Raw genomic sequence first — 21,943 nt, 5'->3', positions numbered from 1 at the left:
GACAGGCGGGGAGGAGCGGTGAGCGGCGGATGAGGTAGGTTACTTATTTATTTATTTAGGAGCGGTGAGCGGCGGGAAAATGAAGCAAAAATGACAATCTTGAGCAAGAGGAAGCAAACGGAGCATTACAAAAGTGAGCCAAACGGTGCATTTCAGGAGGAAAAAGTTACGTGTGCAGGTTACAAAAGCGTACTTCGTGAGCAAGAGGAACCAAACGGAGCATTACAAAAGTGAGCCAAACGGTGCATTACAGGAGGAAAAAGTTACGTGTGCATGTTACAAAAGCGTACAAAGTAAACATAGAGGTATAATACTACATTACAGGAGGAAAAAGTGACGTGTGCAGGTTACAAAAGCGTACAAAGTAAACATAGAGGTATAATACTGCAATATATGGAGGAAGGCTCCGGGGACCCACGGACAACGTCGGGGCGGACGGGGGCCCTGAAGCCTAATTGCTCCCGGACAACGTCGGGACGGGCTGCTAGTATTCTTATAATGTACAACATGGAGTCTCATATATATTTTACACTTTCACTTACACTATTTACACTTCCGTAATACCAACAGAGCATCATCTGACACCATCATACACTGAACATGGCTCCAGTGACACCTAATTGGTGATCAGTTCAACCTGAACAGCACATCCTGATTGAGTATATTTACTCTTCTGGCTACATCAACACAACACATTAGACACACTCCCTTGCAATATCAGTTTTACAACACTGCACAGAAACCATGTAATTGTCAAAGCATTGCCACCTCAACAGCACATCAGTATCAAGATTGCACTTCCCCTTACCCCATTGAAACAATTTAGACAAACCACTTGGTACCATCATGCACACAACATAGCCCCAAAGCCATACAGTTGTGTCACGGTTCACACCAATCTTACCTGCTTCAGCAATCTGCGCCCTTGTACTAATCTCTTCTGCATCTGTGACAGCTCCTGGAGATCCAGCAGTGAGTCTGCATGTGCATAGTGCTCTGCGGATGCACCCGCGCAGCAACTCTTCTTCTTCTCCACAGGTTTTTCATTTTCCTCCAGGAGACTGGGTGGTGGAATGTCCTTTAGGACTTCTGCACCTTTGTGTTTTTGGGAAATGGGCCGGTGTTGCGGGGATCAAGGCAGAGGGACTCAGAGAGGATATCACTCATCTTTTGGTGCTGAATGCTATTCTTTCCTGTAAATAGTGACACTTATTGGGCCTTTGGAAAGATGCATCGTATCATTTTTGGTGTGGCTTTAGATTCTTAGCTTAAGCTCATCCAAAGGCAATATTGTGGATGCAGTATTTCTGGGTTGCTACAGGAAGGGGTTTCAAGAAGGCACGATATAAGCGAATATAAGGTATTTCAGTGATCGGAAAGGTTTGCGTATTGTTTGTTTTATTTCTGTTTGTTAGTGTTATTTCATACCCATATTGCAATGCACACTACACATTGCACTGCACTGATCAATGTCAAGGTTTACCTGGATACAATATAGATTAATTATAAAACAGTATCATATCAAATGCAGTGTTCACTGTCACTTTGACTTCAGGCGATGAGAATCAGAATTGTAATGGAATTTTAAGCAGTTGTAGCATTAATACCCAGATTATTCAGGATTAGTATAAACACAATTCAGACTCATTCGGTAATGATAACGTGCATGTCAAGCACAATTCACAAAAATATTGATAATTAGGAGGGGTTTGCGATCTACAGCGTCTTCCATCTTGGCTCACCTTTCAAAAAACAAAATGGTAATGGCTAAGACTTAGAAAATGCGTCAGGTGCTATGGCAAGTAATTTTAAACACACATTTGCCATAGGAAGACAATCTTTACTGCAGTACCACTAGTGTGGAAAGATGGACCGATCAGTTTTCAGACCCATTTCTTCCAGTTGGCTTTCCCGTATGTGAGAGCACTGTGTTCTCCTTTAAACATTATGCATTTGTCATCTTGTTTTTAATACAGAAAAGTGTATTAATACGACCTTAAATGGAGAAACAATCACACTTAGAATTCAAACAATGAAATGAAAATGAAATTAATTGCAATTCCTTATCTACTCAAATCAAACCCAAAAATAAAGTAAATGGCCATACATCTGCAGCTTCTTGCTACTAAAGAAGTGTTTTCAAAGCACATTGTTATGGTATACAAATGTTACAATTTAGAATAATGGTTCAATATTATTTATATTCTGGGGGAAGTCACGTTCAGCGATTTATTTAAAAAAATGCATTTTATAGTTAACAAATCAAACGCAGAGTAGAGTCACAAATACCCCAGCATTGGTATAAATAACAAATTGAAATTTGAGGGGATGTGCACTTTACCTTCCCACCATCACGTAAAGAGAGATAAGGTCAGAGCTTCCTTTGAAGAAACTGAAAATAACCTTTAAGAAACTTCTCTGTGGCTTAGCGAAGAGGATTTTCTCCGAAAGAGGACCAGGGAAGGTTGTGAGCCGTGACGTCACTTCGAAAACTTTAACATTGATCTGGGGACATGGGACTGTGGGAATGGGTGCAGGAGGCTTTATATAAGAAGCGGCCTGGGACTTCACATTAACACAGACCCGGAAAGGTAAGATACTGTTCGTTTCAGACAGATGTCTTCTTCTTTCGCACCTTAGTAGATGCATACTATTGGGCTCTATATCTTACCTCTTTTTTTTTTCTTTTTTTTACAGTGGACCTGCTGCCTGCCGAATTTCAACTCCGTCCCTGACTGAGCCATGGATAATGCCCTGCAATGCTGGTCCAGGCTTACTCTGGTTCTGTGCACACTACTCCTGGACTGCTACCCTCTCCTGATGTCTGCCAGCCCGGTGCCCCACGAGCCGTCCAGCGATGCCCACCACAGCCCCGCCTGCAGCCTCAAAAGTGCCTACTTTAACCCAGCCCTCTACATCAAACAGCATATCGGCACTCTCTCCGAACAGGTATTTATCATGTTAAATAGGTATTAAGACCGTTTAGTCAAACTGCTACAAACTCCTGTTGATGCCACACATGAGAGACAGAAAATAAAAACGGATAGCCTACAAACACATATAGATGCCATGATAAATCATGGACTGTTAAGGTAGAAAGATTCAGTTGGGGTATATAATGGAAAGGCTTTTGGAAAAAAAAGGTTTCAATTCTTTTGCACAACACCAGGCTGCTGAATTTTGAGAACAATGGAATGGAATGTGTATACATTGCCTAGCACTAGTTCATTTGCTGAACCCCCTCCCCCCACCCACACACACAGTAGCATACACTTTTCCTGTGCACCAGACTGACCTACTCATCTTGTATAGACCTCAGACTATGGGAAGGAGCACCTTTGTAGGAGAATGGGGGAGGCTGGGGAAGGGTGAAAAGGCTTGTGATATTCAGCACATGGTATAGGTGTAATGGGGCATGCTGGTTTCAGGGCATTCCTGTCTGATTCTGCACCACTTGGATTTTTTATGTGCTCTTTGGGAAGTTCTGGAAAAAGACCAATACAGCAATGGTGTGGTATCAGTATAAGCATCATCAATCATCAAGTTGTTTCTGACAGCGAGATCTAAAATTTGGCACATTCTACCACTTCATTTTCTTGATGTGATTGTCCTTAGCACGTCAGGATGATGGCATCATATCCTAACATGCTAACGACAATCTGACAACAAAGATGAAGTCCACCTTTTTGACCTCTCTCATAGGTAGGGAGAAAGGTTGAGAGTGTTTGGTAGAATGTTTACTTTCTGGCATCCCTTTACCATCCGCTGAACCCTGTGGGCAGATTTACAAGCCCCTTGCGCTGCAAGTACGTCACTTTTTGTTACACGCTGGCAGCGCATTTCTCTGCCCCATATATACAAGGACAGGAAAAGCCACCCTGCGTGGCTTTTCCTGTCCTTGTAAATATGGCTCCTTTACACGCAGCACTTTGAGTGAAAGGGGCGTTCCAAGGGTGTTTCTGTGGGTGTGCCCATGGAAACAGACACATTTCCAGATTTACGAGAATTCTTAAATCTGGAAATGCATCAGTTTGCTACGCCACCCTAGAGGTGGCTTAGCCAGGCGCAACGGGTAGACATGTTTTCATTTCTCCTTGTTTTTTCCTCTTTCAATGCGTGCTACATTCGACAGGACGTATTGAAAGAGAAAAATGCCTGTAGTGATTGTTTTTGTGCAGGAAGGTGTCCCTTCCTGGACAAAAACAATCTCCCCATGGCGCAGGCATCCTTGCACCATGGTGCAAGGGTCCCTGCGCCGGCACATAGCAGCTGTTTGTGCGCCAGCACAGGGGAGAGCACAAGAATGCGACATATCAATGTAAATATGTCGCATTTCTGTGCTCTGAAAGTGGCGCATCATGGCGCAGCCAAAGGGCTTTTGGTGCGGCACTGCGGCACTTTCTTGTAGATCTGTCCCCAGGAGTTCAACCTCTTCAGTCCATGGTATCTCTATCTCATCTGCTGCTAGATCCCAACCAATAATTGTAAGGTTGATTCTTTCAACATGTTTACTTGTCAGCCAAATGAGGATCACTGTGTCACGGTCCTGCAGAAGAAAACTGCCATGGTGACAGCCCATCTGTTCTGCTAGCAGATAGAGCACAAATGTAGCTTTACTAAATGTTTTATGGCCCATCTTAAGTGTCGGTGAACATTAATGCAGATCCTTACATTACTCAGGAAAAGCTCTCTCAATACCCCGACCCCGAAAATCAAGATGGTTCATCCCGTAGTGGTGAGTTCAGTAAAGGAACAAAGTCAGATTTTTCAGTGGACCAATATATCCACTGCAGAGATCAATGTCAAATCCCATTGTGTTCACTCAGCATTTCATCCTCATCAGGTTGGTCAAATTAGCCCTTTTGAGTCGGTATGCATAAACGTCAGGGGAATATCATGATGCCCTTTTCTGCGCTGTGCCAGCTCAGAAGGGGTCTGTGTGCTTTTAAATGGCATCTTGAGCACATGCATTAACTCGAAATATCTCCAATGTAATGCATGTTTTGCTGACAGGAGAGCTTAGAAACGCAGGGCAGTAATTAACTCTTTGTATTTCGAACTTTGGTGTCAGAAGACTTGCATTAGCTCGGAGATATGTTGAGCTAGTGTATACTCTCAAGACACCAAAAAGAAATGCACAGACCCCTTCTGTGCTGGAAGAGTGCATAAACAGCAACTTTATACAGCCCCAGTTATTCAATACCAAGGTATCCTAGGATGGACATGTTATTTCTTCCCATTGGCCCCTTTTCCTTCTAGATTGTGCACTCTCCAAACGTTATTGTTTATATGTTAGCAATATCCACAAATGTCTTCTATTTTCCAAATATAGGGAAACAAAATAACCTACGCCTAGTGTAAGAGAATGATACTAAATCTACTACTTAAAGGACAAAAAAAGTATATCCCACTAGAGTCTAAGGTTTGGACATTAGGCAATTACATGCTGCCAGTCACCGGCACATTCTTGCTGGCCTCTGAAACATTGATTCAGAGTAGAAGGATAACATGTATTGACCATTTAAGGGGTGCATTAAAGAAGCCATCTAGCCTTCTAAGATTTGCTGCTCTAAACATATTATTGCGAGAACTCAACCCATTCGTTCAAGGCCTAATTCACCCTGTCTCCTTTTCAATATTATTCAGCTGCAGAGAAAGGAAACAAGTTTATTTATGATACCAATAATTCCATACCAACACCTTACCCTCCTCATTTTTTGTTTAAATAGTCCTCTTATAATCACCTCTGGGAGCTCATTAAGTTTAGGTCAATGTTGATAGAGAATATTTCTAAATCTAAACCACAGCTCCCTTCCTTGTCCACCCTGACTGTTCCCCAACTGATCCAACCTCCTCCAATGTGAGTGAAACCTAAAATCTCCAATCGTACTTTCCCCAAACATTTACATTCCCTAATCTCTGCCTTCGAAAGTGCCAAATCCAAACCTTTACAATCCCCTAGAGTCAAATTATCATGGCATTCAGGTATGTCCTAGTCCTTGAAAAAATGTTTTCCTTGAAATGCAAAATCATTGAATACTTCACAACCGGGCAGCCTAACAATCTTAATAAAAGAAGGTAAATGTAGTCTCAAATCTAAAACCATTTTATGAAAAAAAAATTGTCAGAATGGGAGCAATCAAAGTGGTCTCCAATTTGGATAACGTATCATTAAATCTGCCTGATAGTATACCCTTATGCGCGGAAAAGCCACCGACAACCATATTCTTTATTTAGCTGAAGGCAATTAAGCTGCAACAGGGGAAATTGATTATTACAAACAAAATCCCAAACTAAGGTGTCCACTTGGATAAAAGGTTTTTAGAGAAACGAATCGAACATTACTGAATAACAAGATAAAAAGAGGTAGACTTTACATTTTCATTCATGCTTCTCTTCTTACAATAGAATGGGACAAAGCTTCCATCTGCGGAAGAGGCTCTGCATTTTCTGGAAAGTGGTCTCATAATTCAATTTAAACAGATCAGAATAATTAGAAGCAATGTAAACTCCTAAATATCTGATTGCTAACCTAGGCTTATATCTCTATTTAAGCCCTAAAGGGAGATTATTAGGTGAAGCATTAAAAACAAAACCTCTGATTTCCTCTTGGTGCCTAAAAGCCTCAACTTTTTCCACTACTTTTTGCAGCTTGACCTCTTCAGCTTTTAAAGTATAATATTAGACCATCCACATAAAGATTATATGTAGCCATACCCGGTAAATCTACATCCCCACGCATTGCTATCAGCAAAGGTTGTATAAACAAGGCAAATAAAGTAAGAGACATGGGACATCCTTGGGGAGTTCCTTGGCACATTTTAAGTCAGTCTACATCCACAGAACTCATTATATTTGTTCCTGTTGATTCTGTATAGAGATTCCTTAAAACCTGTATTAATTCAACTGAAAAATATTAACCTTCAAAAAGTTGGTACAATGCCAATTGACTAGGTCATAAGCTTTCTCAGCGTCAAACATAGTTAGTGCTGCAGTGATTCAATTTTGGGACAAATAATCAATTGCTTGGATGAGATCATTTGTTTTAGCTGAGATACATTTATTTGGTATAAAAAAAAACATTTTGACCAAAGTGTATTAAAATGGAGGAATCATCTGAATTGAGGTTTTCCAGAACTTTAGTAAACTGTTTAAAATCTGATTTAACAGATTTATCGGATGACATGAGCTACAGTCCCTTGGTGACCTTCCAGGTTTTAAAATACTAACAACTTGGGCTTCAGAAAACAATACAGGAGTCAATTATCCCTAAAGTATATTATTCAAAAGTATCACTAATACCTGCTCGAGGTCATAGAATTTATTTGTTTAAAACCTCTCTAGGAATTTCATCTCTCCCTGTAGCTTTGAAATTAGTTAGACTATCCAAGGCAGCTCTAACGTCTTCTGAATTAAAAAGTACGAATCAACCCATTCAGGTTTAGAGCATAGATATATTTTAATTTCAATGTCTATTGCTCGTTTATTGATTTTGCAAAGATGGAAATCATCAGATATTCCTCAGTTGGAACCTAAATAAAGTAGGTGGGCTATTTTGAATTGATTTATGTAAAAAAGAATAATCAGTTTGATGAATATCAAGCTACATGGCATAACTTGGATTTGTAAACATACTGAACTATGTAGTCTCTTCTTTGTTATGTTGAAGGTGGGTAATTGAGTAAGAGAGAGTTATATACAGAAATGTGTTCTATGTTGATGAAATTTTTGATATCAACTTTGTTTTAAAGAGATCTTTGAGATATTTTAGTGAAAATTATGAATATTGGGGAGAACAGCAGCACTTAGCCACTTTATTGGATATTGCACGTTTTTTCAAAAGTATGGAATAGATTCACATAATATTGCACTCAATCTATCTTGTATAAATTATGATGAATTATAGCTAATTTGGGAATCTAGTATTATTTAGCGACGTGTTGATGCACTTCCTGCCAAGACACTCAGTCACTTTATCTGTATTATAGGGGACATCTCGAAAAAGTTTGAATTTGTAAGTGTTTTGCTATACTTAGCTAGATAATTGCTGACTTAAAATGTTCCTGGGTACTTATGACGCTAGGACACTTTATTATATTCTGTATGCAGTATCTTTAAGAGTATGGTGTGGGGGTTCCTTGGAATAGTAAAGGTATTATTGCACTTAATCAGTTTGTTTAGCTAAAAATGCGAATAGTTTAGTTATTTTGCATTATACAGTGATATTTAGGAAGCTAGAATGAACTGTGTAAATTAAACATTATTTGCAAGATCTCTATGGAGGTATTTTGTTACATGAATTACTGACTACAAAATAAAAAAATATATATTTGAAATGTTTTCTATTTTCTCAGGCAAAAGAGTGGGATCAGGACACTGATACCAATCTCTTCGGAAAGCATCTGTTTTTTGAAATACATGTAAGTAATTCCAATAAATCTCTAATTTTAACCAGCAGAATAAGTACAGTCTAAGAGTTATTTTCTCACCCCAATTTACCTGTTTGAACAATTTAAATTTACAGGAAAACTACCACTGTCATCTCATGAAACAGGTTCTGGACTTTACGGTGAATGATCTGCTCCATCTCAGCTCTGAGACCACCTACCCAAATATCCAAGTAGTCACAGGCTTCTTGCAACACATTCAATACGAACTACAGGGCTGCGTAAGTAGCAATATGAATAACTTGTTTTTACATAGTATTTCATAATGCTCTTTTGCCATTTACAAGCTTTATATCAGCAGTTACAGCTACATAGTATAATGGCATTCAGTTTACACACTTTAGAAGGGTGTTAGACTCAGATGGCCTTTTCAGGATTTGAACAATTATCTGCCGATCACTACAGATGCTAGCAGCGAGCGTGTATCTCACTGAGTCATTTCTGAGTTCTGCATGCAGTTTTGTGGCATCAAACCTGACTTCTCACATTACACCATGCACATGGCTTTCCCACAATACTCCCTGTCTTGTTTCTATTTGCTGTTAGGCACTTTTGGACCATGTATTGGGTTGAGGGGAGTACCTTGCATTACATGTGAAACCCCTTGTCGGAAGCAAAGATGGTGTCAACCATCATATATCTGCCACGAGATAAACGGCAACTGCTGAAAACTGTACCTGATCTGTAAATTGCAAATTTTAACCCGGTACTGTTTGACTCAGAATTTTGAGGCTAAATATGAAATGGGCTGTAATATGCTACAAGTGCAGCTAGAGAAAGGTCAAATAGCCACCAATGTACCTTTCCATACCAACTTTATAAATGCTGTGTGTTTTTCAGGAGTCAGACGAACAACCCTTCCTGAGAAACAAGTTGGAAGAACTGAAAAACAAGGTGAAAGAGGTAGGTGTTTACCATTCTCATACTTAGGCAGCCCAAAGTGAGACCCTAAAGGCCTTTTGCCTTCAAGGGCACATCATTTCAGAGAAATCTGAGGGAAGCAATGGCAATGTCTGAGTAAGTTTATTAATTAACAGAAACATAAGAGGGCAAACAGTAAAATTGTATTTTAAAACCAGAGTGGGTCAGACATATTCATCTATGGGCAGTTGTAGCTATTTTTAGGAGAGTGCCAACATTTTCATTCCAAAAATGGGCCCAATATTTGTCCCCTGTGTGAGATAAAATGTAGAATTGCAAACAGCAGAAACTAACCACAAAGGATTTGTACTGCATCAGGGCATTCAGAGAGTGCAGTAGTTAGTGAGAGGGGGAGCAATGTATGGAGCCCAAGTCCTCTAACAAGCTCTTGGTTTTCTGGGGTGGGAAACACCAGAGACTGCATTTATTATGGTGCCTCTGGGATGCAAAAGCTGATGGCACCTACGTATTATACTCCAGAGGTACTTTAGTATTAGAAAAGTGACCGCAGATGTGTGTACTGACCCTTCTGTAACATAAATCATACTGGCACAAAATGTGTGCTGGTGCCATCCCAGGGAACAGGCTGTCATTTGTGTAGGGTGTGGCCCCAGTCAATTGAAGAAATGTCTTTGCCTTTGAGCCAGTGCTGCATTACAGATGCAAGTGTAGGGTCAATAAGCTGTAGGTGCACTGATTCTGTAGTACACACGAGGTGGCATACAGCTAGTGCAATGACGCAACTTAGGAGAGGGAGGTAGGTTGTTCTGTGTATTCTTCAGACATAACCCTGCAGGGTCCTTCTCTCCTGTAACCTCCCCCTATACCTCCGTATTGGGCATTAAGGGCAGGAGTCAACGGAAAAAAAGCGGAATGGGGTAGCAGCAGTGCTTAATTTGAGCCAGTGGTTTCTGGTGCTCAGCATCAGCACTTTATTCTCAACACCGGCTCTAATAACAGTATACCACATGGTGGCGCTGTCTATCACATTTTGAGATGAACAGATAAACAGTTTTTAATAATTCAATATCTGCCCCTATGTCAGTTCTTATAGCTTTGGGTGGCCTGGAGTAGTCATAATTGTCATACTTGTTGAAGTGACATGTTATTAGTTATGTTGGTACTGTTCTTTGGCAGTGCTGACAGGGCAGTGGGTAGTGCAAGCTGCAGGGGCTCCTGAGAAGGGCCCGGGAACTTACGTTTTTGTACATAATTGGCACTGGGTAGCAGTGCTAAATTTGAGCTGGTGGTTACAGGTGAGGACCTCACCTGCAAACCACTTTTTATGGGCTCCTGGGACTTATTTTTAATGATCAGACTTTAAAAGGGAGAAAGGAGTGCGGAAGAAGAACACGCAAGAGTGAGAGAAAAGGGCAAGCAGTGTAGGGTGTTGAATGAGAGTGGTTTGACATTTAATCAAGACTAGTCAGTCTTTGAATACAGCAACCCCAACATTCAGCAGCACCAGTGCGGGCTACTGAGAAAATCTTGTTCCCTGCGTTTTATCTTTAACAAATTAAGCACTGGCCGGTTGACCAACATCATATTTGAAGTGCATTATTGCTCCTACTACTCTCTGCGATCTGTACTTCCCCTTGACATAACGCGTTCCTCGTCTGTCCTTGGGCCAGTGTATCTTTTATTGATATCTTACATTTTCTCCTTACATGACATATGCTTGCTCACTATTGAAATTGCTCCCCCACTTCCTTAGATGTGCATCATGTGAAAACACAGGTTGTCCGATCCTTACATTTAATTGCCCCACTACAGATTCAACCTGCAACTTATCACGTTATCAAGGAGGTCACCAAAGTTATGTTAGCGCTGTATTGGGATATGTTATGTTATAACTTGTATATCTTATGTTAGAACTATATTAGGATCTTAAATGCTATTAAAAGAGCAGACAAATGTTGGAAGTGAGTTTGGCTGGATTGAAGAATCAAATTCCAGTAAAGTTGTTGTAGAGTTATATTTTAGCAAGGTCTAGATGTTGTCATTCTTCATTTTGAAGTCCACGTTTTTCCAAAATGTGTTTTTGCAGTCTTTGTTTCCTCACTGAACACCTTGATATATGAATGTTACAGTGACGTTTACTGCTTTGCATGCACGCCTCTGACTGTGGGGCGTGAATAATATACTTCTCCAAGCCACTGACCTCCTACATTTCTCTTTATTGGCAGCTGGGCGAGAGTGCTCACAACAAAGCCATTGGAGAGCTGAGAATGTTGCTTCAGTGCCTGAAGGATGCCTGCACCAGGAATCCGATGGCCATCCTCAACATAAAAACAAGAAACTGAATCAAGGACGACGATTTCCAAGGAAACTGGGTTTTCGGAATTGATTAATTTGTCGACTATATCGGCCTATCATAGAAAACAGACAAAGTCACTAACAAAAAAAGTTTAAAGATTTACAGCTAATGACTTTTTATAAAACACTTATTCATTTCTCAGCCTTTGCTATTTGCTTAGGCAGCCTTTTTACAAAAGGAAATAATTGTTGTACTTTTTTTCTACAGACATGTTTTTACAATGCTATCTAGTATATTTATGCTACTTTTGTGCACGTTATTTATAAGATTTAACGATATTTCTATGACGTTTTTATACTGCCAAATTACGTAAGCACATGAACATATTTTTAGTATGCTATTTGCTTAGGCAGCCTTTTTACAAAAGGAAATAATTGTTGTACTTTTTTTCTACAGACATGTTTTTACAATGCTATCTAGTATATTTATGCTACTTTTGTGCACGTTATTTATAAGATTTAACGGTATTTCTATGACAACGTTTTTATACTGCCAAATTACGTAAGCACATGAACATATTTTTAGTATGCTATTTATAGATTTTAAATCTCCAAAGGTTCCACATATGCCATTGGAAGAGAAATCATTTTTGCTAAATTATTTTTTACAGTTGTGTCTGTGTGTATTATATTGATCATCTAACCGTACCAAACAATATAATAAGTAAGATTTGGCCATTTTAATTTAGGACATTGAAACAATTTTCACGATTGAGTTGTGTATAAACAAATATTCATTATGTATTTATCTTAATATCTAAACATATTATCTGCATGGATTGACTGCACATAATGGGTCAGACGCACTAATATCTCAGACAGCACAGTGCAAGAATCTAAGGTGCTACGCCGTATTGCGTCAGCGGGAGAGGGCACAAATGCACCATATCTATTAGGATGTTGAATTTCTGCTCTCCTCCCAAGCACTGTGGCACAATTTGTTTGCCTTACACCATGCACACACCTTTTCACCAAAGTGTAAAGGTGTCTGTGTGAGTCTAGTGTCGGTTTTGTGACGGAAGTGTCCCCTTCTAGTGCAAAATACTATGCCTTACTTTAAATTTCCACTTTGTATGTGTGCTGCACAGTGCAGCACATTTGCAAAGGTTGAGAAGTTTGGAGAAAAGAAAAAGTATCTACTTCTTCACGCCTTTCTTGAGTATTGTTTTGGTGCAAATCCCTGTTAACAAATGTTAGAAGATAGGACTTTGTGTCAAAGCATGTGAAAACCCATGAACACCCCCATAGGATGCCCCCTTGTTGCAAAGTAGCACTGAGCACTACTTTGCGTTACTTTTAGGAAACAAGTTTTGAGCTGGAAAGTAAATCCCCAATCAACACTTTGCAACACTTTTGGTGACTTTGCACTGGTGCAAAATGTTCATAAATCTGGGTCAGAGGGTTTCTCTTCACAGAAACTTTTTAAAGGTACTGCTTAACTTAACTGAAGGAAAATACTTTCAATGCATATGATATTTGTAAAGACTGTGTTTGTGAAAACTGCTTAGTTGGTTCATCGTACAATTGTTTTGCTCAAATGGTTATTGCAGTTATGAAAATTTAAGAATATGGGCTTGGTATACAGGGATCAGGGATGCATCAACCAACCTTGTGCATTATGCAAGTGCTAATTAGTAACCATTAACAACATACCAACATGTATAAGTATGTTGGACATGCTAAATTTGCAGTATAAACTGAGACTTCTTGTCAGCATTATAATGGAAGGAACACAAAAGGAAAAATAAAACTTGCCATTTATTCAATATGTGCTTTAACCCCTTGGCTGCGACGGTAATTCCGCAGCAGCGCTAGGGGGGGAGGAGGGACTGCGCGGCGCCGCTATGCTCGTGACAGAACCACTCCGTCATGAGCCTCGGGCGCGCTGTGCTTGTGACGGAGTGGTTCCGTTACGGCCCGCCACCTCAATGGAACGCTCAGCGCAGGCGCGAAATTGCTGCCGCGCAGGCGTGGCGGTCGGGCCGTGATGGAACCACTCCGTCATTAGCACAGCCCGTCCCAACGGGTTAAACTTGAGTTTTTGTTGTTAAATTAAATTTGTGATGCTTCATGTGCATTTTATTTATTTGTGTTGATTAATTCTATATTTATTTATGTAAATATTTAAGTGAACAGTGGAATAAAACTATTCATTTTTGTGCAAGAGATGCAAACATGCGTTATCTTAATAAATAATTTTTGACTTAATAAACTATTGTGTTTGGAGGATATGATTGCACTGTCTTGACTGTGTTTCCAGCATCAATGATTGAACAGCCAAACAAACAAATCTACTATGGAGACATTCAAAGAGAATACTTACATATATAGTATTGACATTAATATATATTTGTATATTTATGCAGCTCTTCAAATAGTAAAAAAGTGAGAACTCCACACAAGAAGAATCTCCCATCAATTTAGAAAAATAGGGTAAAATGTAATAATTATTTGACACCAAAAAATACAAAAATACAATCAGTGAACGGGAGATATGTAATTTTAAAGATTTCCGGTATGTAGAGTGCCTAAAAGCACAAAGCACCACTCATGAGTATCTGTTCATGTGAAACCGGCTAATTGTCAGAAGTTCATGCTGACTGTGAATGGGAGAGCAGGCTATATATAGCTACCATGTTAATCCAGCTGAAAAAGTTATCTTCAAAAGTCCAGCACGAAGAGTTCAGTTCGTGGCGGAGGAGCAGGGAGAGTGCCACAGATGGTTGTCAATGTAGAACAAAGAGCAGGTCAGGTGCTGCGGACAGTCGTTGGTGTACCGTAAAGATCCTGTTGGGTGTCACGGATGGTTGTTGCTGGAGCTTTGCGTTGGTGGTCACTGAAAGCTGTTGATGCTGTAGTTCGAAGTGCAGAGCCCACAACTTTAGGATTTCCCATTTTATCTGAAGAGAAGCTCAAATGATGCCACACCAAGGGTCCAGGACCTGAGGAGCACCTCTTAGGGTCAGGAACACACACCAGCAAAGGCCAGCAGGGCTCAGGCCAGTGCAGTTGCAGATCCAGTTGCAGGTCCAGTTGCAGTCCCTGCCAGCAGGTCAGCTGGCCAGTTTCAGTGGGCCACTGGAGCTTGTGATGTCCCTGTAGCTTAGAACAGTCAGGCAGCTGACCCTTGGAGTCACTTCAGCCTGGGGTGAAGGGTGCAGGTCCAGTATTCTGTTTCAGCAAGAAAAACAGCAGGCAGCAGGGCAGCGGAGTAGCACAGTAGCAAAGTAGCAGTCCTTCTAGCAGCAAAGCAGCACTGCAGTCCTTCTGTACTACAGAGTTGGGTCAGAGGGTCCATTATTTATACCTGGTTCCACTCTGAAGTAGGAGGAGGTTCTGGAGGTTTCCACATCTAGAGGTGCTTGGAATTTCCTGCCTCCCTGCCCTGGCCTTAGTTTGTTTGGGGTCGCAAAGGACTAGTGTGTGTGTGCTCAGGCAAAGCCTTCATGACTTGCAAGTGTGGTAGGAAACAGATCCTCTCCCTTATTCAGTCAGAGATGGCCCATCCTGCCAACACCTATCCTCCTTTATCTCACTGTCTGGTAGCAATGCACAAAGACCAACTACCAGCTCCACTTAGTTATGTGACCCAGGGGACAGGCTGCAGGCACCAAATGGTTGGGGCAAGAAAATGTCAACTTTCTAAAAGTGGGATTTTCACAATTGTGACAAATTCCGACTTTACCATTAAAGAAGGTTTTAAGTCATAATTCTTTAGACACCAAATTCAATATTCCTGCCTGCTTCCAAATTAAAGTTATTTCTTATTAAATGTAATAACTTAAACTAATGTTATACTATTGGAGCGGTAGGCCTTGCAGCAGGGAAAAATTAACTTAAAATGATGTCACTACCAGAACATGTAAATGTCAGTCAGGCTGGGGGCAAGATGGCCGCCGACAGTCCATAGGAGGTAGCAGCCCATTAGCCACTCTCCCTATGCTGGTGTACTGGTGTACTGATCTTGTCCACATCTAAACCTTTGAAGCCCTATGCGAAGAGAATCAAGAGAGTATGCGGTAATTAACCAGGCATAGAAGAGATGCTGGAGGATTTCTACAACCCGGCGACTACTGCTGAGTGGTTGGCTGCGCGAGCAGGTGCCCAGTCCAGGAGAAAGCAGAGCGACGTCTGGCAGTCAGCAGTACTAATATTTAAAGAGACGATTACTCACCTCCTTGAGAGTTGGGAAGCTGTCAAGCGGGTCATGGCCCCAAAAGTGCAGAGGGCAGTAAAGGAGACCTCGGGGAGAGAGGAAGAATCTGGACTGTTAAGCGATTCCGATATCCCTGCGGCGAACCTAAGAGCTAAGGCTCGACAAAGAGCACAGGCTCGGAAGGAGGCTGTCAAGAAACGAGAGGAAGAGCGCTTTTTAGCGACTGAAAGAAGGAGACAAGATCGGGAGGTGGAGCGAAGGAGAAAGGAATTACCTGGAAGGGGACTCTCCGTGGATCCCGGCACTGACCCCCAAAGAGAGGTGATTCTGCGGCAGCCAACGATCTTTGAGTCTTTTCCGCCTCGAGTGGGGCAAGCGCTGACAACTGCACCGGTGACAGCAATGGAGGCAGAGACTACCGCTGAAATCGCTGCTGAGATTGCCGCAGCAGGGGCAGCGGTAACAGAACTCACAGAAGGCTCGGCATCGATGAGGACGATAGAGCACTCGACATCTGTGCACAATGAGACCACCATGGAGGTAGGAGCGGCGGCAATAGAGGCTACAGAGCGTCCGGCATTAATGGAGGGGGAGACCTCTATGGGAGCCGTTGGACCTGGAGACGGAGCAATGCAAGTTACAGAGCACATGACTGGAGCTCCTTTTGTAGGAGGGACTGGAGAAGATGACGAGAATGACGTGGTCGACGTGTCACATGAGCCACAGGAATTACAGCCGGCGTTGGAGGCTGATGTACAGTCGAGTGCACAGACGCGCAGTGGAGTGGAGCATTTGGTTGAAGAATCACTTCAGACCGAGATTCAGGCCAAGAATCTGATCGAGGATCAGATGCCGCATAGAAAAACGAGCAACCTGGATACAATGACGATTAAGCCCGGTATCGAGCAGCAAGGTGAGCTACAAGGGGAAGGGCCGGTAGCAACGGTAGAATACATCGATCATTTAAATAATCAGGCGATCCCTGCAGAAGGGAGGGTGAAGGTGAATGTAGCCCCCATGCAGGAGGTCTTATCTGGTGAAATAGGGTATACAACCTTTAGAACGCAACTTTTACAACGCACTACCATTACAACGAAACTTTTACAACGCAAATACTATTACAGCGCATGTATTTACAACGCATGTTTTTACAACGCAGGTACCTTTACAACGCATACCATTACAACGTAAGTATTGGTAAGTATATAATTATATTTAAAATGTTATATGTTTTTTTTTTTTAACCCCTTCCATGCTCATGACGGAACGGTTCCGTCATGAGCGTCGGTTGAGCTGTGCTCATGACGGAACCGTTCCGTCATGGTTCCATAAGCCCAATGGAATGTTCAGCACAGCGCAGGAATCTGCGCCGCGCTGAAGCAGTTAAAGGGGTATTTTTAGGGTTCAGGGTCAGTTTTGGGTTTTTGGGTAAAGGGGTATTTTTAGGGTTCAGGGTCAGTTTTAGGTTTTTGGGTAAAGGGGTATTTTTAGGGTTCAGGGTCAGTTTTGGGTTTTTGGGTAAAGGGGTATTTTTCGGGTTCAGGGTCAGTTTTAGGTTTTTGGGTAAAGGGGTATTTTTAGGGTTCAGGGTCAGTTTGGGGTTTTTGGGTAAAGGGGTATTTTTAGGGTTCAGGGTCAGTTTTAAGTTTTTGGGTAAAGGGGTATTTTTAGGGTTCAGGGTCAGTTTTGGGTTTTTGGGTAAAGGGGTATTTTTAGGGTTCAGGGTCAGTTTTAGGTTTTTGGGTAAAGGGGTATTTTTAGGGTTCAGGGTCAGTTTTAGGTTTTTGGGTAAAGGGGTATTTTTAGGGCTCAGGGTCAGTTTTGGGTTTTTGGGTAAATGGGTATTTTTAGGGTTCAGGGTCAGTTTTGGGTTTTTGGGTAAAGGGGTATTTTTAGGGTTCAGGGTCAGTTTTGGGTTTTTGGGTAAAGGGGTATTTTTAGGGTTCAGGGTCAGTTTTGGGTTTTTGGGGTACAGGGGTATTTTTAGGGTTCAGGGTCAGTTTTGGGTTTTTGGGTAAAGGGGTATTTTTAGGGTTCAGGGTCAGTTTTGAGTTTTTGGGTAAAGGGGTATTTTTAGGGTTCAGGGTCAGTTTTGGGTTTTTGGGGTACAGGGGTACAGGGTAAAAATAAAGTAAAATTAAATTTAAATTAAATTAATTAAATGAAATTAAATTAAATTAAATTACATTACATTAAATTATATTAATTTCAATTAATTTACAATTAAAAAATTAATATATACTTACCAATACTTACGTTGTAATGGTATGCGTTGTAAAGGTACCTGCGTTGTAAAAACATGCGTTGTAAATACATGCGTTGTAATAGTATTTGCATTGTAAAAGTTTCGTTGTAACGGTATGCGTTTTAAAAGTATGCGTTGTAACGTCATACATCCGTGAAATAGACGATATGCCTCTACCCTCGATACCCTCGGTATCCGAGCAGAATGATCAGCAAATAGACATACTTAAGAAGCAAAAGGGAGTCAATTGCACATCAGTACACGCAAGCAGTGGCGCTATTCCAAAGGAAATCACTAAGAAGCCTGTCAGACCGGCTAGGTTTAATAATGTTTTATTACGGGACTCTAGGAGGTCGAACTGCGAGAAAAACACAAACATCTTTAGACAACCATCTGTCACAGGTTCACCTAGCGATGAATGTTTTTTTACAGGCAATGATGATGATAAGGAGGAGGAAGATGATGAAACGGACTTAAGCACCACCTCACCTACAGAGTCAGATCATCCCTTATCGAGTGGCTATGAAGAATCAGATATCGACTCTTCAGAATTAGAGACGGAACATAATACTGCCTTAAAAAGAAACCCGAAAACTAAAAATTATAAGCCAAGAGGGAGACCTTGCATGAGAATCAGTAGGGCAGGGAGTACGCTACAAAGAGGGGTAGCTAAGAGATTGGATTGGGATAAGGCAGTCACTTCGCAGGTACACCAGGATGAAATAACTAGTGGTGGCCACCAGGCGGCGCAGGAACAGGAACAGATTCAGGACCAATCCCAAGGTCCTCCAGACACGTATACAGACAGATTCGATCTCCTACTCTCTACCTTGAAGCAAATACAGGGGGAAGCTCGACTAGAGAGCCAAAGAGCTAAGCGCGCTAATAAGAAAATTCAGGGATCTCTCCACAAAGTCCATGAAATGTATGCTGAAGTCACTGGCAGATTGACGGAGGTTGAACAGAGGACTGGCAAGATGGAAGATGAAGTGGTAAAGCTGCAAGAATTTAGGCAGGGGCAGGAGAAAACAGAGTCTGATATACTCTGGAAACTCGAAGATTTCAAAAACAGGCAAAGACGCAACAATATAAGATTGCTTGGAGTGGAGGAAGGGAAAGAGGGAGGAGATGTAAGAGCCTTTGTGGTGGAGTTGCTGAAAGGTGCTTTTCCAGAGATGGATAATTGGGACTGGGACAAGGAGGTGCAGCGAGCACATCGGTTTCCTCTTATACAGAAAAATAGCAATGTGGGCTCCAGAGCAAGAGCTATTCTTGTATATGTGGGAAACTACTTATTAAGAGAGGAAGTAATCATGAAGGCAAAACCAATGAAGAAACGAACTTTCAAGGACATAACTTTTTTTGCACGTCCGGATTTCTGCCATACAACAGTGGAGAGAAGATGGCGCATGAGGCAACTTATAATACCATTTCAGAATGTAGGGTGTGAAGTGTATTTGATGTTTCCCTCTCGCCTTAAAGTAGGACGTAATGGCCAGTTCAGAGTATCTTTCTCTGAAATAGTAGCACAGGAATATCTGACCTTCCTTCGGGAAGAGAGGGCACAAAGGGAAGGGAAGACGCAAAACGATCGGGTCGTAGCCATAAGACAAACAGCACACATGACACAGAAATAAAAAGAAAGGATGAGGTCAGTACACCTTGAACTTAAGGGTTTAAGAAGAAGGATCATGGGAGGGTGGCTGAGGGAAGCCCCCTAGGGGGGGTTCGGCTGTCACATATAGGTCAGGATTGACCTATTTGCCAGTAAGGGAGGGGGGGAAAGGGAGGGCGGGGGGAAACTAGGGGGGGTGCAGGACACGGCACGACACGTAAGAGGGAGATGCCTCTTAGAGGGAGTAGTAGGAGAAAAGGAAGAATGGGTAAGGAGACAAAGGGTTGAAGGAAGAAAGATGATAAATGTTGATGTAAGAGACTTTATAAGATACTGGAAGCCAAATGTGGTTAGGGTGTATATGAGATCAGTTGGTGGAGGGGGTGTTTCATAAATTTAGTTATGGGTATTAGGTGTGTAACATGGAATGTATGTGGGCTAAACGATGCTCAAAAGAGATCAAAAATATCAGTAGCCTTAAAGCAAATGAATGTGGACTTTGTTTTGATCCAAGAAACACATGTTATGGATACACAAGCGTATTTCCTTAGTCAGCTAGGATTTCACCTATTAGTAAACTCTAGTCAAGGGGTAAAAAAAAGAGGGGTAGCAATCTTAGCCAGGAATAAAAATACCTTGACTAGGAAGAAAGCACAGGATCAATGGGGAAGATGGGCCATGATTGAATGTTTGATAGATGGGGAGTGGACAACGCTTGTAACTGTCTACGGCTCAACGGAGGATGATCCGGAGATTTTTCAATTTTTAGATGTGGAATTAGCTACCTGGGCACCTAAAATTATTCTGGCAGGGGATCTTAATATAAACGGGGCAGATGGATTAGGACTGGGCTCCTTTGGAAAATACCAAGGCCGGAAGAGGAGAGTAAACCAAGCATTACAGAGTTTAGTTCTAAATAATGCTCTTTCAGATGTATGGGGGAAAAAGAGATTGGATAACAAAGGCTTTACATACTACTCAGCCCCACATCGAACCTGTGCAAGATTGGATTATTTCTTTGTCTCAAGCACTAATATATCAAATTCAAAGATTGACAGGCTACCACGGATCCTTAGCGACCATAATCCTTTAGTGCTCACAATAGTAACAAAAATAAATGTTAGACAATATACAAACTGGACCTTTGAAAGAGGGCTGCTAAAAGAGGATAACTATATAGAACACATGAATAAATGGATTAGTGATTTTTTTTTGCGTTAACAGGGGCAGCGCTGGAATAGGGGTGGTTTGGGACGCCTTTAAGGCAGCGGTCCGGGGGGAAACGATGAGTTTTAATTCTTATAAGCGGAAGCAGGAACAGCTGAGGAATCTAGAGTTACTGGAAAAGGTGCTCAAGGCTGAGGAGGATCTAGAAAAATGCGTTTTGATTGGGACACGACTGGATAATGCCTTGATAGAACTTTTGAAAGCAAAAGGCGAAGCAGAGAGTGATATTGCCAGCAAGGCAGCTAAAATATATACAACTAAAAGGGAGAAGTGTTACGAATTCAGTGAGTCAGTAGGGAGAACTCTGGCTACCCGGACAAGGCAGCAAGAAGCGTCAGGAACAGTGAGAGAGATTAGGGATACATCAGGTAGGGGGCACACAGACTCGGATGAAATAAGGGAAGTATTTAGGACTTTTTATGAGAAGTTATATGACGATGAATCAGCGGGCGGAGACACTCGGAGAGTTAAAGAGGACATTCAGGAGTACCTCCAGGAGTTCCCGGTAGACATATTGGAGGAGGAGGACGCAGAGGGTCTAGAGGGGATTCTGCAGGCAGAAGAAATTAAGGAGGCGGTATGGAAACTCCCCTCAGGGAAAGCAGCGGGCCCTGACCAAATACCTATTGAGTTTTATAAGGTGTTTTGGGTTATTCTTGAGGAAGAAATAATAAAGATAATGCAGCAGGCACAGTTGGGTGAGCTCATCCCCAAATCATGGGGGGGCGCAGAGATGGTAGTAATACTGAAAAAAGGAAAGACTCCGGAGGAACCAGGTTCTTATAGGCCCCTCACCTTAATGAACTCAGACGCTAAAGTATTTTCCAAAGCATTAGCATTAAGACTTGCCAGAGTGATTGACAAAATGGTCAGCAGCGCCCAACATGGTTTTATACCGGGAAGGGGGACTACCCACCACACACGCAAAGTAATAACCTTGTTTGATGTCACAGCAGTCACAGGAGACCCGATGGCAGTAATGTTACTTGATGCAGAAAAGGCATTTGATCGGGTCT

This window comes from Lissotriton helveticus, chromosome 1_1 (genome assembly GCF_964261635.1).
Source record: "Lissotriton helveticus chromosome 1_1, aLisHel1.1, whole genome shotgun sequence".
Lineage (NCBI taxonomy): Eukaryota > Metazoa > Chordata > Amphibia > Caudata > Salamandridae > Lissotriton > Lissotriton helveticus.
Note: the sequence above shows the minus strand (reverse complement) of the source record.